Here is a 15653-nt window from a genome sequence, read left to right on the forward strand (position 1 = left end):
AAGTCACATCAGTAGACTTCGATGTCATTTTAGCATTGGATTGGTTACATTATTCATGTTATGCCTCAGTCATTGTAGACATAGGATTATTCGTTTTCAGTTCCAGACGAACCAATCTAGAATGGAAGGTAGTAGCTTAGCGCCTATGGGTCGATTCATTTCTTACCTTAAGGCCAGAAAGATGATTTCTAAGGGTTATCTCTATCATCTAGTTTGGGTTAAGGATTCTAGTTCTGAATCCCCAACTCTTGAGTCAGTTCCTGTAGTCAATGAGTTTCCAGAAGCGTTTCCAGAAGATCTTCCCGGATTTCCTCCCGATAGGGAAATCGACTTTGGAATTGATCTCCTTCCAGATACCCAGCCTATCTCTATTCTTCCTTACAAAATGGCTCCAGCTGAGCTTAAGGAATTGAAAGAGCAGTTGAAAGACCTTCTAGATAAGGGCTTCATCAAACTAGTATTTCGCCATGGGGTGCACCAGTATTGTTTTAAAGAAGAAAGATGGTTCTCTCAGAATGTGTATTGACTATAGGAGTTGAACAAAGTCACAATCAAGAATAAGTATCCCATCCCCAGGATTGATGACTTGTTCGACCAACTTCAGGCTGCTAGTCATTTCTCGAAGATAGACCTCAGATAGGTTATCATCAGGTTAGAGTCAGAGATAGTGACATTCCGAAGACAGCCTTCAGAACTCGGTATGGTCATTATGAATTTGTAGTCATGTCATTTGGACTAACCAATGCCCCTGCAGCTTTCATGGATTTGATGAACAGAGTGTTCAAGCAGTACTTGGACTTGTTGTTATCGTCTTTATTAATGATATCCTCATTTACTCTAGGAATGAGGAAGAAAATGCAAGTCATTTGAGAGTTGTTCTGCAAACTCTCAAAGATCGCCAGTTACTTGCAAAATTTAACAAGTGGAGTTTTGGTTACAATCAGTTGCCTTCTTTGGGCATATTGTGTCTAGTGAAGGAATTGAGTAGATTCCCAGAAGATACAAGCAGTGAAACAATGGCCTAGACCTACCTCTGCTACAGATATCAGAAGTTTCTTAGGTCTAGCAGGTTATTACAGAAGGTTTGTGGAAAGATTTTCATCCATAGCCTCACCATTGACTAGGTTGACTCAGAAGATGGTCAAGTTTCAGTGGTCAGATGATTGTGAGAAAAGCTTTGCAGAATTGAAAACTAGGTTGACTACAGCTCACGTCTTGACTCTACCAGAGGGTTCAGATGGTTATGTGATCTATTGTGATACATCCAGGATCGGCCTAGGTTGTGTGTTGATGCAGCGAGGTAAGGTTATAGCTTATGCTTCCAGACAACTTAAGGTGCATGATAAGAACTACCCAACTCATGACCTCGAGCTAGCAACAGTGGTGTTTGCACTTAAGATTTGGAGACATTGAAAACTAGGTTGACTACAGCTCACGTCTTGACTCTACCAAAGGGTTCAGATGGTTATGTGAATGCATCCAGGATCGGCCTAGGTTGTGTGTTGATGCAGCGAGGTAAGGTTATAGCTTATGCTTCCAGACAACTTAAGGTGCATGATAAGAACTACCCAACTCATGACCTTGAGCTAGCAACAGTGGTGTTTGCACTTAAGATTTGGAGACATTACTTGTATGGTGTTCACAGACCATAAAAGCCTTCAATATGTGTTCACCCAGAAAGAGTTAAATCTTTGCCAGAGAAGATGGCTAGAGTTCCTCAAAGATTATGATATGAGTGTGAATTACCATCCTGGTAAGGCAAATGTAGTAGCAGATGCCCTTAGCAGACTATCTATGGGTAGTGTAGCACATGTTGAGGAAGAAATAAGAGAGCTAACAAAGGATGTTCACAGACTTGCTCGCCTAGGAGTTCGTCTTATGAGCATATCAGATGGTGGTGTAACGGTTCAGAATGGGGCAGAATCTTCTTTGGTAGTAGAGGTTAAGGAAAAGCAAGATAGTGATCCAATCTTGAATGAACTTAAGGGTGCAGTCCACAATCAGAGAGTGGAGGTTTTCTCCCAAGGGGGAAATGGTGTACTTCGCTATCAAGGTAGATTGTGTGTTCCTGATGTGGGTGAATTGAGACAACATATTCTCACAGAAGCCCACAATTCCAGATATTCTATTCATCCAGGCGCCACTAAGATGTACCGTGATCTGCGGGAAGTCTATTGGTGGAATGGTATGAAAAGAGATATAGCAAATTTTGTGGCTAAGTGCCCCAATTGCCAGCAAGTCAAGGTAAAACATCAGAAACCAGCAGGTATGACTCAAGAGATTGACATTCCTACTTGAAAGTGGGAAGTGATCAACATAGACTTCATCACAGGTCTTCTCATTTTTTGGCGGTCAAGACTACAGATTCGGCGGAGGATTACGCCAAGCTTTACATTAATGAGATTGTGAGGTTGCATGGGGTTCCTTTGTCTATCATCTCAGATACAGGTCCTCAGTTTACCTCTCATTTCTGGAAGTCATTTCAGAAGGGTCTTGGTACTCAGGTTAACCTTAGCACAACATTTCATCCACAGACGGATGGTCAGGCAGAGCGTACCATTCAGACCTTAGAGGACATGTTGAGAGCTTGTGTGATCGACTTCAAGGGTAGTTGGGATGATCACCTTCCTCTGATTGAGTTCGCCTACAACAATAGTTACCATTCCAACATTCAGATGGCCCCTTATGAGGCATTGTATGGGCGTAGATGTAGATCTCCAGTTGGTTGGTTTGAAGTAGGTGAAGCAGCCTTGATAAGACCAGATTCAGTCCTTGATGCTATGGAGAAACTGCAACTCATTAGAGAAAGACTTAAGACTGCTCAGAGTCGCCAGAAGTCTTATGCAGATGTGAGAAGAAGGGAACTAGAGTTCCAAGTTAATGATTGGGTTTTCCTAAAAGTGTCACCCATGAAGGGGGTGATGAGATTTGGCAAGAAAGGGAAGCTCAGTCCCAGATATGTAGGCCCTTACCGGATCTTGAAAAGGATTGGTAAAGTGGCTTATGAGTTAGAGTTGCCAGCAGACTTAGCAGCAGTACATCCAGTCTTTCACATTTCTCTTTTGAAGAAGTGTGTGGGTGATCCAGCATCCATAGTACCATTAGAGAGTGTGGCCATGAAAGATAGCCTTTCATATGAGGATGTACCAGTTGAGATTCTCGATCGTCAGGTTAGAAGGTTGAGAAACAAAGAAGTCGCTTCAGTCAAGGTTTTGTGGAGGAGTCAGTCCGTAGAGGGAGCTACTTGGGAAGCAGAAGCAGCCATGAAGTCCAAGTATCCTCACCTCTTTCCTTCCGATTCCATTCCAGCTTGAGGTAATAGTTCCTCTTCAGGTTTTCAATCATTCATGCGTAAATTCAGTCTTAGAATCATGTTCCTTCAGTTTGTACTTGCATTTTAAGCGTATTTGCATGTTCTTGGAACTCAGTTAAGTTAGAAATTCAGTTCTCAGTGTTTAGTGGTAGGGATTGCAGCCCTCTCCCTCTATTTCAGCTAAATTAGACTTCATTCGAGGACGAATGGTCCCAAGGGGGTGATAATGTAACACCCCGTATTCGAATCAGGCCAAAAATGCAGATTTTGAGAAATTGCAGGTGCAACCCACGGTTGCCATCCACGGACCGTAGGTCAGACCACGGCCCGTGCTGGTGGTCCGTTGTTCACCACTGCAATCCCTCCCCAGCCAAGCTCAGAAAAATCGGCTAAGTCTTGACTCACGGACAGACCCACGGTCCGTAGATCAGACAACAATCTGTGGTCTATGTCCGTGGATCAAGACCTCCTTTACCCAGCCTCTGACACAAACTATGGTTGACCATCACGAACCGTCAATCAATCCACGGTCCGTAGGTTTGACAGTAGATGAGGGTCAGCAACCAGTTAGCTGAAAATTGTTGATGGGTCAGCTTCAGATGCTCATAACTCTTAGCACAAAATGAGTTATGTGTCCCATTACCTATGGTTAGATAGATAATTGAATTATCTTTCCAACTCCACCGAGTTTGCTAAATTCCAACCTCCGAGTAAAAAGTTATGCTCGTTTTAGTGAAGCCCTATCGGGCAGACTCGACCTACGGATCCAATCGACGAACCATCGATTGAATGACGGCCCGTCAGTCCAGTCCGTCGGGCACTTCGACAGCAGCTAAGTCAGGGGTCTTTTGGTCTTTTCCTATTTCGTTTAACCCCTAAGATACGTCGTTTAGACCCTAAATCATGAAATTTTAGTCAGTTTAAGCCTAGAAACATAACTAGAACTTACCTTAGTCAAAATCATTAATCAAAACATAGAAAATTAGAATCAAGAGAGGAGAAAAAGGTCGAGAACCCTAGTTCAAGAACGCAGCAAGGTTCCATTAGTTCCAGCCCCGAAATTGAAAGATTTCTCCGTGAAATTCGTCACCAGGTATGTGGGATTTCACTAGTGGGTTCCTTTCGCCGATTAGGTCCCTAGAATTCAGTCAAATTCTTGATTCCATGACTATGAACAGACCTAGGGTTTCTAGAATTTCAACAGATCATCATGAATTAGTTATTTAAATGTTCCAAATCAGATTATCATGTTATTGCTCAGTTTATTGAATGAATTTCAGAACCCTAGCTATGTATTTCTTTAGTTCTTGAATTACACATGCTAGGTGAGATATTTCAGTATTCAGTTATACATGCCTCAGTTTATGAATGCATCATTATCAGATTATTTGTTGCATTCTCAGTTTGCATGTTCAGTTCGAGCTATCCAGTATTTACAGAAATTCAGTCATAACCAGTTAACTACTTAATTCATTGGGAGTAGCATAATACCGAGTTGGACTAGGATTCAGCGTACCCATAGTCCCAGAATTACGAGCCACGTAGGTGTAAGTCCCCTCTGTGGGCAACATCAGTTTAGTGATCACGCCAGCATGACTTTATACCTCTGGCAGGGTATATTGGGTCCTCTCGATGGGGCGTATACATCGGACTCTACATTTAGCTCATGTGGTTTTATGTCGGTTATTAGTAGCTCCCACAGTTCAGTCAGACTCTATTGGATTGACCATATTTCAGTACAGTCAGTATTCAGTCTCAGCATGTTATAAATTTGGTCATTGCATCAGTTAGCTCAGTATTCAGTATTTTCAGCATCTATATCATGTTCAGATTATTTCATTGTTTTATTGCTTTGTTCAGTTATATGTCATTTCAGTTTTACTCTATCCTGCATGCTCAGTACCTTTCAAGTATTAACGAATACGTGCGCTACATCTTCTCGTGATGTAGGTTCAGGTTCTCAGCATCCAGATCACGTTTAGATCGGTTCCCGATCTTCAGTTCAGCAGTATCAGTGGTGAGTCCTCATTCTTCGAGGACTAGTGACATGTTTATCTTTATCGGTTTTAGTCTTTAGTTTCAATTTTGTTAGATCTAGTTGGGGCATGTCCCAACATTTCTAGTCAGTTTAGAGGCTTATTTTAGACATAATTAGATTCAGCTTAGTATTTGATTTTGATATTTCTTTTGTATTAAACTCTCAGATTTGATATATTCAGTTATAGTATATGGGTATTCCCCATCTTTTCAGTTTATTTATGATTTAGCTTCCGCATCAGTTTATTATCTTTAGTATGTTCATGATTATGCCAGTAGGGTTAGCTTGGGATCACTTGTGGTCCTAGGTCTCGTGTCCGCGTCTCGGGGGTAGCTCGGGGCGTGACAATTTTGAAAGTAATTGATAAGTTATACTAACGAAATTGGCAAAGAAGAAAATTGAGAAAAATATTTATTTGACTCTTTAATTAAAGACAGTATGTAACTATGAATATCTATGATAAAAATAAACTAACCATTGTAAAATTTCAAAAGCAAATTAATGAATCTGTAAAATGAAATTATGTAAAGTGTAAACTAGGAGAAAATAGTGTTATGATTTGTAATTTTGCCTTTTCTTTTAATAAAACAAATGGTAAACTACAATTGAATAACCTCTGTACTCTTAAAAACATATTTATATAAAATTACTATAACATTAAAATATAAGAAAAGTTCTATTCTAAATTTTTTTAATGAAGAATGTTCTCCATTTACTAGTATATATATATTTCAAGACGCGGTTAATGGGTGCTCGAGCATTCGGCGGACTCCATGTGGATCCGCCCCTAACAATATTATACATTTAATATGTAATATTATACAAAATTATACTTAAGAGATATTTAACACCCATAAATAATAATATCCAATATTATACGAAACGAACAGCATTTTCTTCTTTGAATTCAAATGTCAGATTCATTCAAAAGCACATAAAAAAAACTACATCAAATCACATTAACACATATTTAGGCTCATTCATATGTAATTGATCTTTTGCAACAATACTCAATCAAACAAAGTTAATTTGTGGAATTTTCAAATTTTGAACCTTCGAGCTTTAACAATGATTGTCTATGACTTCAACAAAATGTCAATAACACTTCATAATAACTTCAATAAAGGAGATGAATGAATGACTTAATATGAAAATTTCTCCAAAAGCAATTGTCACTACCAATTACTCAAATTATATATAAATATGAGACCATTTCATTTCAAACAAGCAAAGTAAATAAATTAATTAATTATCATCGCTACCACCACAAATATAACATATGTAACTGTTTATTTTATTTAATGTGGAGGTCATTATAATAATTGAGAAATATAATATTGTTTAGTTAATTGTTGCATCCTTTTTTACGTGGCTACCTATTTTATAGACTTATTTATATCTTGATTATTATCATTAACCCACATTACTATTCTTATATTTATTTTATTCCCTTTTCTATTTTTATTCTTTCATTATTGAATATTCTAAAGTCCACTAAACGATCAAACCCTTTTCATTACGTAAAATCTATAATTGGTAAAAAGAAAAAGGAAAGAAGACACAATTGAATGGATGTGGAAGAAGAATACATATGAGATAACTGAAAATTTTTCATTTTTAGGGAAAAATGATAAATATACCCCCTGAACTATCGTAAATGGTATGCAGATACCCCGTGTCATATTTTTGGTACCCCTACCGTCTAAAAACTAGAGCATATATACCATTTATACTAACGGACATACACGTGTCATAATCTTATCCACCGACCCGATATTTATTAAATATCGGATTGACGCATAAGATTGTGTCACATGTCCCTATTTAGTCTTTCGTTAGAGTGAAGAGCATATATGCTCTAGTTTTTTATCGACAGGGATACTAATATCCCAAAAGTATAACGCAAAGTACATGCATACCATTTAGGATTAATTACTTGAGTGGATCCTTTTTAAAAAATAATTTCTTATTTTAGATATACTATTTAATTATTACCATTTATAGCAATATAAAATAATACTATATGTTTTATTATATTTTTCTCTCTCGCCTCTTTCTCTTTTTTTCTCTATCATTTTTTTTTATTTTTCTCTCTTGCTCGCTCCTTTCTTTTTGTTGCTCTTTCTCTCTTACTTTCTTTTTGTTGTTTTTTTCTTTTTTGCTTTCTTTTTGCTGCTCTTTCTCTCTCTTTAAGTTGCTTTTTTTTTTCCTTTTGTTTCTCTCTCTACTTTCTTCATAGAGTAGTGAATGATTCGTAGCATGAATAAAATTTGTATCAATAATTAATTAATTAAATAAATAAATAATTTAATCGTAACAAATGAAGTGACATAACAAATTGCAAAATGAATTAAACTTGAATTAAAAATGTATTACACACATATTAAAGTTGAATTAAAAATATATTACACACAATGATCAATAGAGTAAATTAAACTTGTATTAATAATGAATTAAACAAGTAATCCAATAGTAACAAATAAATCAAAAAATTGCAAAATAAATTAAATTGCTTTAAAATTGTATTACACAATATTAAAGTTGAATTAAAAGAGAGAATTAAGAATGAATGAAAAACGTAACTAACAAAAGACAAGACAACAATCCATAAATTGGATTAAACTCATATTATTCATGAATAAAACTTATATCATATGTATCTTATAAATTATCTTTACTTTTATAACTAAGAAAATGAGTGATGGTTGCAATATGTATTAAAAATGTATTGTGCATATCTTATAAATGTATTATTAGTGTGTTACCTAAATTATTCTTGTTGGTATCCGTAAAAAATGAGTAAAGTGTGCAATACGTATTATAAATGTATTATTCATGAATAAAACATGTATTATATGTGTCTTATATATTACTTTTGGTTTGTATCACTAAGAATGTGAGTGATGTTTGCAATATGTAGTAAAAATGTATTGTGCATGTATTATAAATATATTATAAGTGTGTTACCTAAATTATTTTAGCTGATATCATTAAAAAGGGAGTGAAGTTTGCAATATGTATTATAAATGTAGGATGTATTATTCATGATTTTAATACAATTTTAATACAATTACAAAACATATCTAATACAACTTTAATACAAATGCGATATAGTTCCGTAAACTTCATCCTTTTCGAGCTTCAATCCAATATTTTTCCTAAAGTCAATTCTAAACTTAACCAAACCCTCTTAAAATTGAGATATAAACTCCAAACGATATTTTTAACTAATTGTAGGAACAACCTATCAAAACTAATCGCAAACGAAAGAGAAGTCAACGATTCGTATGTTAGGGTTTTGTCCTGATTTTCTTACCTTATTTTAAGTTTATTTTTTCCTAAAAGAAAAGACAAAACATTAACATAAATGTTTTTACTTTTCCTGAAAGGAAAATATAATATTCTTTCATATTTGGTTTATTCTCTCCTTTTAGGACTCTTTTTCTAGTAAGAAAAGGTTTTAGAACTCTATAAATATAGGTTTTGTTTCTTCTAACACAAAACAATAGCATCCACAATGTAGTTCTTTAAGAGTTTTGTTTATGGAGAGATTTTCTCTCTACAGTTTCTATGTTTTTTGATTAGTTTTTAATTATGTAGGCCAATTGGCCATATCCTACAATAATATATTTCTTTTAGTATAATTTTATGTGTCGTCTAATTTATCGTCTTATGATTTGCAATTGTAAGCTTCTGCATGACACCCTAATCACCTTCATAACCCAACAAGTGGTATCAGAGCACATGGTTCAAAGATCCGGTGGTCCTATGGTTCAACGAGGTTGAAGAAAGGTTCAAGTGGTTTCAAATCAATTTGCAACAAATTTGATGATAATGAAGATTTTTTGTCAAACTACGTGTGGAGAAGAAGTTTCAACCATATTTTCAACATTCCTGTTGCTGCAATTTTTAAGAATAAAAACAAAATATTTTTAACCCATTTTTAATCCATATATTTTAAATTTTATTTTTAACCATGGCAAGCAACAGTGATGAAGATTTTGTGAAGAACAAGATTATCATGCAATGAAGAAGACAGATCAAGCTTTGTCAAGGAAAAAAAAAAAACAATAGAATCCACAATGTAGTCGTTTGAGACTTTTGTTTATGGGGAGATTTATTCTCTCAACAGTTATAATATTTTTCTTTTAAATTAGTTTTCATATTAATAATATTATGTTTTAGTATCGCTTTATTTGTTATCTAATTTATCACCGTCTTGATTGCAATTGTAAGTTTCTGCATGACGCCCTAATCACCCTTCATAACCCAACAAGTGTAATCAACGTGATGATAATGAAGATTTTTGTGCTACTACATGTGGAGAAAAATTCAAATATATTTTCAACAATATCCTGCTGCTCCATCGTTTAAAACAAAATCAATTTTCAACTCATGTTTATTTTAGAGCATGGGCTCCAACTTTCAACCCCTGCAAACTTTAATGTTCGGGCTTCACTTTTAACTCATGTATCTTTACTTTTAACGCATGAGCTCCACTTTTAACTCATGAATCTTATTTTTAACGCATGAGCTCCACTTTCAACTCATGCATATTACTTTTAACGCATGAGCTCCACTTTCAACCCTGTTCATCACTTTTAACACAGGGCTCCAATTTTAACCCATATCAATTTTTAAATCATGGTAAGCAGCAGTGATACATGAAGATTGTGTGAAGAAAGAGGATCAAGATTATGATGCAAGAAAATTCAAGCCAAAAGGGGAGATTTGTTAGGGTTTTGTCCTGATTTTCTTACCTTATTTTAAGTTTATTTTTTTCTAAAAGAAAAGACAAAACATTAACATAAATGTTTTTACTTTTCCTGAAAGGAAAATATAATATTCTTTCATATTTGGTTTATTCTCTCCTTTTAGGACTCTTTTTCTAGTAAGAAAAGGTTTTAGAACTCTATAAATATAGGTTTTGTTTCTTCTAACACAAAACAATAGCATCCACAATGTAGTTCTTTAAGAGTTTTGTTTATGGGGAGATTTTCTCTCTACAGTTTCTATGTTTTTTGATTAGTTTTTAATTATGTAGGCCAATTGGCCATATCCTACAATAATATATTTCTTTTAGTATAATTTTATGTGTCGTCTAATTTATCGTCTTATGATTTGCAATTGTAAGCTTTCGCATGACACCCTAATCACCTTCATAACCCAACATCGTAGACTGAATAAAACTTGTATCAATAATTAATTAGACAAGTAATCTAATTGTAACAAATGAAGAAACATAATAAACTGTCAAATGAATTAAACTTGAATAAAAAATGTATTACACACATATTATAGTTGAATTAGAAGCGAATTAAACATGAATGCAAAATGTAGCAAACAAAAGAGCATTATGTGATTTGTAAACCGAATAAAACTTGTTTCAATAATGAATTAAATTAAAGAAGTAATTCAATCATAACAAATCAACCAATAAACTGCAAAATGAATTAACTTGTATTAAAAGTGCATACACAAATATTAAAGTTGAATTAAGCATGGATAAAAAATGTAACTAATGAAACACCAGACAATGATCTATAAAGTGAATTAAACTTATATCAATAATGAATTAAACAAGTAATCTAACAGTAACAAATAATAAACTACAAAATGAATTAAATTTGCATTAAAAATTAATTATACAATATTAAAGTTAAATTAGAAGAGAAAATTAACAATAAATGAAAAACGTAACTAACGAAAGACAAGACAATAATCTATATATTGAATTAAACTTGTATTATTCATGAATAAAACATGTATTATATGTGTGTTATAAATTATTTTAGTTTGTATCACTAAGAACATGAGTGATGTTTGCAATATGTATTACGAATGTATTGTGCATATGTTATAAATGTATTACAAAAGTGTTATTTAAATTATTTTGGTTGGTTGATATCACTAAAAAGGAGTGAAGTTTGTAATATGTATTATAAATGTATTGTTCGTGATTTTAATACAATTTTAATACAATTATGAAATATATCTAATACAACTTTAATACAATCGCAATACCGTTCCATAAACTTCACCTTTTTCGAGTTTTAATCTAATATTTCTCCTAAAATCAATTATAAACTTAACCAAACCCTCTTAAAATTGGGATATAAACTCCAAACGACATTTTCAACTATTTGTAGGAACAACCTATCCAAACTAAGGTCTCAAGTTCAAAACCCCTTGCCAGCGAAAGCAAGGGGTTTGCCTTCTGGGTCGAGCTCATCAAACCAGGTTTGCCTAGTGCGAGTTACCTCTCCTATGTGGTTTGCGAGCTATTGCATAGGAGCGGGAGTTTTACCCAAAGGGTAGCGACTGGGGGTTTCCTTTGTCATAAAAAAAAAAAACTAAACACAAATTCGTAAAATTCAAATAATGAATTCAAAATTTGAATCTTTATAATGACCATCAATGGTGAACTCTTGTTTTTATAATTTTAAAGATTTGAAATTTCTATTTGAGAACATGATATTGTACAATTTTTTGATTTTTCTATTCCTCTTCTCGTCGTGTTTTTGGATAAAAATAGTGAAATATGGGCAAAAACTGATTTAAAAACAGTTATTTGAATGAAAATTTCAAAAAAAAAGAGGAAGAGAAAGAATGACACAGAAAGAGACGACAAAGAAAAATAAAAATAAAAAAAAGAAGAGGAGGAAGAGAAAAAGGGCAGAGAAAGAGGCGAAGGAAGATAAACAGTACAATTTTTTAATTCTAAAAAAATGTTATATTTAGTTAGAAAAATTATATTGCCATAGATGGTAAATATTTTTGTAATATTGCATATTTATGTGATTTACCCTACCATTTACGATAGTTTGAAGATATATTTTTTTTCCCTTCATTTTATAAGGGGTCAGTAGAAGGATGTGTTGTTTCCCTTGAGCAAATTTGTTTTCCATTTTGGGCTTTTTCTTGTTTTCTGTGACGGTACAACTTATACCACATATAAGAGATTAAGGACTCATTTGGTAGGCGGTATTAAATAGAATAGTCCTTGGATTAAAATTTAATCCATCTAATACATTGTTTGGTTACATTATTTTATTTAATCCATGAATTGCTTATACATTATCTATGGTCTTATTTTATCCCTAGTAAATGAAGGGATAAGACCCCTAAATGACAAAATTATCTCTTTAATCATTTTCCTAAATTTTTTTTGTAATTTAATTTTCTTTTTATTTATATTGAAATAATTATAAATGTTCTTTTTAATTCTCCAAATTCGTTTAGTGTAATTTAATGATTTCATTAATATTTTTTTATTCAATGTAGTTCGTTGATTAACCACTTGGACTATTTTTTTAATAAGCTTTAGCTATTGAACAATATAAGTAGTCTTAAATCTATGTTAAGTTTAAGATATACTTGACCAACAAAAAAAGTGGTACATCATCCCTCAAATTTTATTTGTATATATATATATGTGTATATATATATATATATATGTATGTATGTATTTAACTTAACTAGTTAAATGAAATAGAAAATCCTAAAAAAAATATATTGTCCCACAACAACTTTGATTAATTATTATCTGGATAAGGGACTTTGGTATAAAATTGTATAAGTATATTTTTAGATCTTCATTTTTGATAAGTTGAAACTCTTTTGTCAACATCCGGTTGCCATATACAATAATTATACATGTTAAAATTTGTAAAAATAAATAAATAAAGATTTAGCTTCTTCTTTTTTTACTATGAATTTTATTCAATTGTTGTGTAGTATTAAATTCTTGTTATTAATTATGCACAAAAAAAAAAAATTGTTTCAATTTATATAACACTTCTTTGTTGTTATTTTCTAAATTTTTTTTACTGTAGTGCTATGGTCCGGTTATCTACCTTAACTCAATTACATGAAATAAACAATCTCATAATAACACAAGGGTATAATAGGAAATAATTTTTTTGTAGAGTTTTAAATCAAACACAAGATTAAGTGGGAAACAATGAACCAAACACTTGACAAAAAATAATCCCTGCACTACTAATTCCTGCATTACTAATCCCTGCGTTACTAATCCTGCATTACTAATCCATGCGTTATCAATGTTTGTACCAAACAACCCCTAAGAGGTATGGATATTTATTGGAAAGGATGATTGGTGTGGAGCCACACAAATGGTCCACATCCCTTATTTTTCTTTCTCCATCTACCATCTCAGCCGCCCTAAAATGAAGCATCTTACTCCCTTTTCTTCTTTACATTTATTGCTCTTCTTTTTTAAAAACCGTCTGTATTTTTTTATGAGCTCAATGACCCGATATTTAATTTTTTAAGAAAAATTATCATATATCATATATTACTATAAATGAGAAATATTACTGTGAGTGAAAAAAAAAGAGTTAAAAGTTAAATTACGATTTTACTCCTACTATAAATTAAAATGTTATAAAAACATTTAACTATTTAATTTAAATATTAAATTGTATCGTTTTAATAAAAATGTTAATGACTTTTGCACTTCCTTAGATTAAACTCATTTAAATCGATACATGAATCAAATTCACATTAATAATCAATTTCTCTTTTTTTCTGTAAAAATCAAGAGTATTTGAAGAGTTTTTCCATTAAATAAATTTGATATGGACTAAAACCATTAAACTAATTTAATGCAAAATAATTTTATCTATTCAAAGGTCATCCTAGCTGCTCCTATAAAATGCCTAGCATGGTCTTCATGTAAATGATAAGAGGAGGATGAGAGATTATCATGCAAAAAACTAATCTTGCTCATCATTTTGTATGTGTAGTAATTTCCTTTTGTTTTTATCCGCTCCTTGTCCAGTCAAAATATTTTATATGTGCTTTTTTTTAATAATTTGATATACTTTCTTATGATTTTGTTTTTCTATTGAAATATCTTGTGTCCTACATGAAGAAATCAGTGATATACAATTCATGTTCTACCAATTATTGATGAAAGATTAATTAGTTAATTTGATATGTTTATTTGGCTCTCGATATGACTTTTTTTAAAAATAAAAGAATCCATATCCTAAAATAAACTGGGCCACCGAATTGGAGATAAATGATGGATCATAGTATGTGATTTTGAGGTTGTCTTTTTATTTAACTTTTCGTTTATATGTATAATCTATTGACCTTATTAGTCTATTATTCATGTGTTGAAACATTCATTCCTCAAATTGACCATATATAATTATATATTATATACCTAGAATAAGTCATTTTGAAAAGTTTGTGTTGCTCAATTTATATTAACTATTCAAACGTCTATCTACTATGATGAGAAGCTATTTATTGTTGATGTAAAATTTTAACTATGGCTGGAAAATTGTCAAACTCCAGTCTCCAGATTATTTGTTGGATCCATAAGTAGTTAAGTAGTAATTGTCCAAATTAGAATGTCTACTTTTGACTTAGAGATATTATTTATGAGAATGTGATGCATTCTTTTGCTTGATTATTGAATGTTAATTATTACTCATACCTATAATTTTTTAATATCAAATGGTTTAATCTTTGTATATATTATAATTACTTATTAAAAGTGAAAACTCGAAAGTGTATAGTTGAATTATCATTTTGCCCTTACACTAAATCAAATACCTAATTAATAAAATATTATATATCATTAACGTACACATTAGAGATTCAATAAATGTAAGATTAAAAAAAAACTAGATCTGCATTTGAATAGTAATTGTCCATTACTATTCAAAATTAAAAGTTGAATATGAAGAGTCATTCTCCACTATTATGTAACTGAGCGTAGCAACAATACTCACTCAAACGAAGCTTATTTGCAGGAATTTGATTTTCAAATTTTGAAGATTTGTGATTCAACAATGGTTGCCTACGGCTTCAACAAAATGTCAATAGTACTTCATAGTAACTCCAATAAAGGAGATAAATGAATGACTTAATATGTAAGGGGTCATTTAGTAGATTGTATTATCAAAAATAATGTAGGTATTAATTATGTGTATTGATAATACCTTGTTTGTTATAGTACTTTTATTATGCTATGCATAACTAATGCTTTCCGATGTTATACTTTTTTTGTGCTATGCATAACTAATGCTTTCTGATGTTATACTTTTTTTATGCTATGTATAACTAATGTTTTTTTTTTGGTTATATACTCTATACTAATACTATGAATTTCTAGGTATTAGTAACACAAGGAATTTAATGCTTGCATTAACATGTTTAAATACCCAACTATCCCAAAAAGGCCTAACCCATCGGTGACCCCTTAAAGTTGGCACGACGTTTCACTTAGGCACCTCAAGTGGTCAATGTTCATTTTAGACACCTCAT

General features: G+C 32.4%; 1 protein-coding gene across 4 annotated transcripts in view; it reads left to right on the top strand.

Annotated features, from left to right (window-relative positions):
- Window positions 1–10933, top strand: part of LOC125809294 (uncharacterized) — an 862104-nt gene extending 851171 nt beyond the window's left edge. The window contains exon 7 of one of the 4 annotated variants that reach the window (XM_049488951.1): window positions 10922–10933. The gene's annotated coding sequence lies outside the window, so the exon portion shown is untranslated. Of the gene's footprint in view, window positions 1–7696; window positions 7708–7799; window positions 7812–10608; window positions 10620–10921 lie in introns of those variants that run through there. The other 3 variants (XM_049488954.1, XM_049488950.1, XM_049488953.1) reach the window with 3 other exon arrangements.
- The last annotated feature ends 4720 nt before the right edge of the window (window positions 10934–15653 follow it).

The sequence above is a fragment of the Solanum verrucosum genome, unplaced genomic scaffold (genome assembly GCF_900185275.1).
Source record: "Solanum verrucosum unplaced genomic scaffold, falcon-dt-bn FXZP01000062.1, whole genome shotgun sequence".
Taxonomy (NCBI): Eukaryota; Viridiplantae; Streptophyta; class Magnoliopsida; order Solanales; family Solanaceae; genus Solanum; species Solanum verrucosum.